The sequence below is a fragment of the Rhodnius prolixus genome, unplaced genomic scaffold, assembly GCF_049639745.1.
Source record: "Rhodnius prolixus isolate KJV_2025 unplaced genomic scaffold, Rpr scaffold_15, whole genome shotgun sequence".
In the NCBI taxonomy this organism is placed as follows: domain Eukaryota; kingdom Metazoa; phylum Arthropoda; class Insecta; order Hemiptera; family Reduviidae; genus Rhodnius; species Rhodnius prolixus.
The window spans coordinates 3,263,821-3,269,820 of record NW_027411605.1 but is presented as its reverse complement, the minus strand read 5'-3'; the positions used below and the strand labels follow the sequence as shown (position 1 = coordinate 3,269,820).

Here is a 6,000-nt window from a genome sequence, read left to right as displayed (position 1 = left end):
AATAAGAAAATAATTTACACTGCTAACTTAATCAACTGCGCATGCGTAAACTACAGTCAATTGTGTGATACCTTAATACAGCAGGCAGTTGCAATATCGATTATTCCTATCGATTATCACATTGACTATATGTATTGATTAATATCGATTTATTTCTTAATTCAAGTAATTAATATATAACCACTGCTATTTAAATAAGAATATGTTTTACACTGTTAACTTAATCATCTGCGCATGCGCAAACTCCAGTAAATTGTGTAAGACCTTAATACAGAAGGCAATTGCACCCAAATACATATGCGCTGCATTTATTAATATTTTTTTTGAAAAATTAAATAAAAATTGAACTTATTATGACGCAACTTGTTGCAACCTTAACTAATTACCATATCTTCCGTTTACCAACTATACAAACCTGTATGAGCATGTCCTTTTTGCCCTGCTTTCTTGCCCTAATAGAATGATTCATATTATTTCCGGTTATATTTAATAATTTATTTACCTTAACCCCATAAAACTTTCCTGTAATTTTAAGTGTAAAAAGGAAAAATACGAATGAACAAACATTAATTAAAACATTTTATTTTTATTTAAAGGAAAAAATTAAATTAAAATAAATTATAAATTAAATTTATGAAAAAAAAATGCTTAAAAAATTCTTGCTCTGCCTGTAAGCATGCCTGTATGAGAATTTCTTCCTCATCTTTTGAGGAGGATAATAACTTGCGCTGTTCTGCCCTTTGCAGCGCCTGAAAGAAATAATAACAAATATTTTGTTATAATTTATATTAAGATTAATATAAGACAAAAATGCATTTTTATTATATTGATATTTAATTACTTTTGTCCAAAATTCATCTTCATCATCACTACTACTACCGCAGTTGGGCCAAAGGGCCTCTACAGGGTTGGGGGTTGAATTCCAATCCCAATTGGATATGTCCTGGGCATAGGTCTGAGAAATATCAATAATAATTATTATTTTATTACTATTTGCCTATTTATTAATTAAAATTACCTATTGAGAGAAAGTATTAATTATCACTTACTTGCATTAAATAGGAGTCTGTTGCTTGATCCATATTTGTTTTAAAAATGAACCGGAGTCAAGATTAAAAATGAACTATATTGTGCCTAGCAAGAGATTAACATGCCTGCACATGCCAGGCAAAACATGCAAGCGCAGGTCTGAAAAGTTTTGTGTCTGTGCTCCACTAAAAAAAGGGCCTGCTCTGACATGCCGTTTTCAGACTTTTCTTTTTAAATATCATTATTTTTTTAATAATTTATTTTATTTCATTATAATGTATTTATTCAAATATTTTATTATTTTATTTTCATGTTATTCATTTTTTTTTTCAATGTATATTTTTTTTATATAAATTATTTTATTTTATTATTTATTATTTTATTATCACTAGCAAGAAAACAGGGGAAGAAAAAATGAAATAAAAATTTTCTAAATGCAATTTTTTTTTTTATTATTAAAAAAAAGAAATTAGAGATATTCACATTTTTTTTTTTAATATAATCATTTACATTATCAGTTTAACCATTACTTATATACAAACATCTTTTATACAAATACAATACATATATTAAAATTAAATTTTTCTTAATACATTTGAAATTAATATCCAATGTGAAAGAGCATATACATGAAAATGGGTACACATCGTCGGAGTCTTGTTATGAAGAAGACACTGAGTACCATCGTTAAATGGTCTTAATTGGGAAATTTGAGGGCAATCGAATTCTTCTAGGTTGATTACGTTTCCACAATAATGATTTAAAAATTGTTTTTTCTGGAGTCCTTTTACAAAGATTTTGTTGTAATGGGTAAGATGTTTGTGTAGAATAGCATCTAATTCCACATAGTCCACCTCTCCTTCTTCCCATTTAATTTGATGAAAATTTCTAGTTAACCATGAATTTACTCGGTAACTGAATGCATTTAATGACAGATTTTCTGGCGGTTTAAACAACCAGTGTCCACTTGAAAGATTCTCCATGTCTAAAATAGACAATTCTTTCACGATATACAGTTTTGAGTTGTCTATGAAGCACTGCATGTCTACGACACACGCACCCGACGAGGTCATGATTGCAATTGATACAACTGAATGAAATTTTTAATCGAACTGGCTTGTCTTAACATGTCCCAACGTGCACAAACATGGTATTGCAATTGATACTTCTGAATGAAATTTATAAGTAACTGGCTTGTCTTAACATGTCCCAACGTGCACAAACATGGTATTGCAATTGATACTTCTGAATGAAATTTATAAGTAACTGGCTTGTCTTAACATGTCCCAACGTGCACAGACATGGAATTTATTACATTTTCCTCTAAATAATTAAAATATTTTTTTTTTTTAAACTTAATTTTTCTTTAATTTTTTTTTTTTTTAACTAAATTATTTTTTTAATAATTTTATAACAGAAATCTTGCACTAAAAGTATTATTTAAAAAAAATATATATCTTCCAGTTTTACATAAATTAATTTCTTCCATTTTTTTAAACTAAATTATTTTTTCTTTTTTAATTTTATAACAGAAATCTTGTTTTAAGAGTATTATTTAAAAAAAAAAAAATATATCTTCCAATTTTACATAATTTCTTTCATTTTTTTTTTTTTTTTTTTTTTTTTTTTTTTTTTTTTTTTATATATCACATAAAAATAAAAATAACTTAAATAAAAATAAAATTAAAATAACACTTAAAAGAATTCCAAATCATATCGGCGATTTTTTATTCCTTTATAGAGCAAAGCTATTTTTCTGTTTGTAACATCATACTCGTCGATAATTTCTTTCGTAAACATGTCGGTGAATCTATTTGGCAGGAAAACTATATTTGGTTCGTCCTCAAACTGTGTAGGTCCAACATACGATCTGATGTGTGCTATTATGGCTTTTCCATATTTAGTGTTAATCTTATCAAATTTAACTATTTCATAGCTAACTCCTACGCGAAGGTCGGCAAGCCTACCAATCTGTGAGGAGCTTTGGTTAGCATCGTTGAGGTACGCTGCCAAAGTCGACATCTGAAGGGAATTTTGAAAAAAGTACATATGTAATTAGAAAAATAATATTTTAATTCAATCACTGTGAAGTGTATAAAGATTTATGTAAGTATAAAATAGTAGTATAAATACTTACTTTTAAGTATTGATAAAATTTAATTTAATCCACCTGGGTCGAGTTCTAGAGAAGAAATGATGTTGAATCCTTTATCCTATACCCCCACTACCAGTCACAAAGCCGACATGTCAGTGCAAGTCTAATAACTAGTTCAAAATTCAATTGCTAATACAGTTGTGCATAAACATGTTTACACCTGCATAGACCTGATTAGCTTCAGTAATCATTTAATGCATGGATTTTGTAAATTGTACGGAATACAAAAGTAATGATAGTAGTTTTAAGCACTCATTGTACATAATTTATTTTGTCTCTCAATTAAGATTACAAAGTAGAATATAAATATAATTACCATTAAAACTTGAAGTTGCTCAAAGAACAAAATAATGTTATTATCCAGAATATGGTCAAATATTATGGAATTTTGTACAGATTCTTAAGATTTAGCAATAAATGCAAGTGCTTATCATCGTCGTTGAAGGTTAATACTACTTTTTTCATGTCTCACCAGATTTTATTATAGGTGCTTGGAAAAAATTATGATTATGAGTTTTTTAAAAGAGGGTAGGCATGAATGAATACATAACTCAAAAGGTAGCGTACTATTTTTTCATATCTTAGGAAAAAACTGTCACTAAATATTTTCTTATTCTTTTTTCTGGTGTTCGTGTCGTTTATGGCGAATGAAGAAGGATGGATGGATGAGATCTAGCAGTTGTTGCCTAAAGGTTGGAAATGATTCACTCTTAAGAGGACTCCATCGAACTTTTTGATTGTCCATCCACTTTCCTTAAGTGAGGATTCCTCCATTTCGGAAATCATCTTATCAAAGCCTTCTCTTAGAGACTTTTCAATAGAGGAGTCTTTGCAAATTATCTTGTTTTTTTGTCTTGAATGCGCAATTAGTTGTTTCCTCTTTCATATTTTCAAATGTAGCCTCCAAAACCAAATTATATTTTATTGCGGTTTTATCGCCATCCATGGCACTTTCAATCAGTCGATGCAATGTTTCTTGCTTACCTGCTAGAAACTCCATTACATCAACTTCTCCAGAGCACGGTATGAAGAAGGTTCTCAGAGTTCCACCAAACGACGATTCCACTTCGTATAATTGTCCTTGTGCGGCGTCCAATCGTGCTTTTTTGGTTAAGTTGGCCGGCGCTTTCTGTCCACAGCTACGAATGTGACAGTTTAAAGTTTTCTTAGTAGAATAAAACTCGCCGCATGCCACACATTGGAAACGAGTCTGACGCTTCAGATATGTTTTTTCATGGCGTTTTTTTTTTTTTTTTTTTGGAAAATGCTCTTGAAAATATTTTATTGCAATGGCTGCATTCAAAAGACATAATGATAGAATTATTTGAACAAAGTTTAAAAATTAAGAAACAAATCTGTAACAAATTGTATGCTCAACTTAAGAATGTATGAATGCTGTAGCTTAGTAGATATAATTGCGGTTCTTGAAATCAAAGGGTTTAAGTGTACAAGTGTCTAACGAATTAACAGCTTGCGCACAGTCATAGAACTAATAAAAAATGCATACTTCGCAACACTTTTATCGTGCAAGGGATTAAAATCGATATTAGCGTTTCTGTCGGCAAAAAATAATAAATAAATCTAAGATCTGAACTGGTCGTAACATGCATGTTATAGCCCCCCCCCCCAACCACTAACTTAGGTTAGGTTATGATAGTGTAAGTTGCATTTGATTAGGTTGGGTTAGGTTAGGTTAGGTTAGGGTTAGGCTAAGTTATCGAATTTAGCCTATTTAATTGTAAATTGTATTAAATTCGATAACTTAGCCTAACCTAACCTAACCTAACCCAACCTAATCGAATTTAACAGTACTAAATTGTATTTAATTGTAAATTCGATAACGTAGCCTAACCTAACCTAACCTAACCTAACCCAACCTAATCAAATGCAACTTACACTATCATAACCTAACCTAAGTTAGTGGTTGGGGGGGGGGGCTATAACATGCATGTTACGACCAGTTCAGATCTTAGATTTATTTATTATTTTTTGCCGACAGAAACGCTAATATCGATTTTAATCCCTTGCACGATAAAAGTGTTGCGAAGTATGCATTTTTTATTAGTTCTATGACTGTGCGCAAGCTGTTAATTCGTTAGACACTTGTACACTTAAACCCTTTGATTTCAAGAACCGCAATTATATCTACTAAGCTACAGCATTCATACATTCTTAAGTTGAGCATACAATTTGTTACAGATTTGTTTCTTAATTTTTAAACTTTGTTCAAATAATTCTATCATTATGTCTTTTGAATGCAGCCATTGCAATAAAATATTTTCAAGAGCATTTTCCAAAAAAAAAAAAAAAAAAACGCCATGAAAAAACATATCTGAAGCGTCAGACTCGTTTCCAATGTGTGGCATGCGGCGAGTTTTATTCTACTAAGAAAACTTTAAACTGTCACATTCGTAGCTGTGGACAGAAAGCGCCGGCCAACTTAACCAAAAAAGCACGATTGGACGCCGCACAAGGACAATTATACGAAGTGGAATCGTCGTTTGGTGGAACTCTGAGAACCTTCTTCATACCGTGCTCTGGAGAAGTTGATGTAATGGAGTTTCTAGCAGGTAAGCAAGAAACATTGCATCGACTGATTGAAAGTGCCATGGATGGCGATAAAACCGCAATAAAATATAATTTGGTTTTGGAGGCTACATTTGAAAATATGAAAGAGGAAACAACTAATTGCGCATTCAAGACAAAAAAACAAGATAATTTGCAAAGACTCCTCTATTGAAAAGTCTCTAAGAGAAGGCTTTGATAAGATGATTTCCGAAATGGAGGAATCCTCACTTAAGGAAAGTGGATGGACA

The 6,000-nt window shown here is 30.8% G+C and overlaps 1 protein-coding gene and 1 long non-coding RNA gene across 4 annotated transcripts in view; one reads left to right on the top strand and one right to left on the bottom strand.

Moving 5' to 3' along the window:
* LOC141454926 (glutamate receptor ionotropic, kainate 2-like) overlaps window positions 1–6,000 on the top strand; it is a 381,268-nt gene that overhangs the window by 307,922 nt on the left and 67,346 nt on the right. The gene's annotated exons all lie outside the window — the stretch shown is intronic.
* LOC141454930 (uncharacterized) lies at window positions 717–1,265 on the bottom strand. The gene is made up of 2 exons (XR_012459047.1): window positions 842–1,265; window positions 717–749 (listed from the first exon to the last, which is right to left on the bottom strand). It is a non-coding gene; the product is annotated as an uncharacterized lncRNA (long non-coding RNA).